A 1,214-nucleotide genomic window follows, 5' to 3' on the forward strand; every position below is an offset into this window, starting at 1 on the left:
AAAAAGGGCATTCCAGAGAGGCTGAGTCTCCCAGAAGTAAGGATGGGAAGAGGTTAACCACTCGTTGAGAAACTGCGTGAGCAAATAGTTCAACAATTTCAGAATATTGTTTGGTGACATAAAATAGCAAATTGTTTCTACACTACCTAAAATCATTAAAATACTCTGAGAATCTGGAGAAACCTCAGTACAAAAGGGACTAGGCTGAAAACCAATACTGGATAGCTATGATCTTTGGGCCTCAGGTGCCCCTGTATCAAAAACAGATATGACTCTGTGGTGGAATTCACTGCATGGGCTCAAAATCACTTCCGAAAACCACTGTCTGTGAACACAGTTCACCACTACATTCACACATGTAGGTTAAACTGTACCATGCAAAGAGAGAAAACATGCTCCAGAAACGCTCGTGACTTTTCTGCATGAAATATGTTGTCAAACTAATCTAGACAAAAAAAATACTCAAAACCAGGGGTTCCCGACCTTCTCAGACTGCGACACCCAAAATAAAGGTGCCAAAGACCCACATCCCCCACTGTCCCTCAAAGTGATTTAATGTGTCTTCATTTAGCTGGTCTGCAGAAAGTTAGCCTACCTATATGAGCATGTGTCTGTGTTTCCTGTGCTGTTATGAATTAACCTACTGCTACTGATGCTTTTGATAATTCATTGTTCACTAACCCTAAATTTAGGAGTCATCTTGCAAAAAGAAAGGCAGAAAACTCATTACATATTCTATTTTCAAGACTTTATTTCAAGTTTAGCTACTGTTACTGTCAATATTTTTTTACTATGAATGGATAAAATTTACTATTTTTAGATAACTTGTCATTCAACTTTTTTATTGCATTTTTTTCTGTATTTCCTTGTTCACCACAAATTAAGAAATTATATATAAGTAACACAAAACCAACAAAGAGAAGAAAAAATAAATACATACAAAAAAATACAAAAATAATGATAATAATAAACAAATATTAATTAACAGTACAAACAAAAAGGAAGATCAACATAAGAAAACAAGGTACATAAACAAAAATAAATAATAATAATAATAACCACCCTCTATTTGTGTCTCGCGACCCCCCAGGGGGTCCCGACCCACACTTTGGGAACCCCTGCTCTAGACTACCTCTGTTTTCAATTAACCAGGCAAAGTTGCAGTCCAAATTCAAAATATACTGTACTTCAAAAGTAACAAAACCAAGTACTTT

This window comes from Notolabrus celidotus, chromosome 13 (assembly GCF_009762535.1).
Source record: "Notolabrus celidotus isolate fNotCel1 chromosome 13, fNotCel1.pri, whole genome shotgun sequence".
NCBI lineage: Eukaryota > Metazoa > Chordata > Actinopteri > Labriformes > Labridae > Notolabrus > Notolabrus celidotus.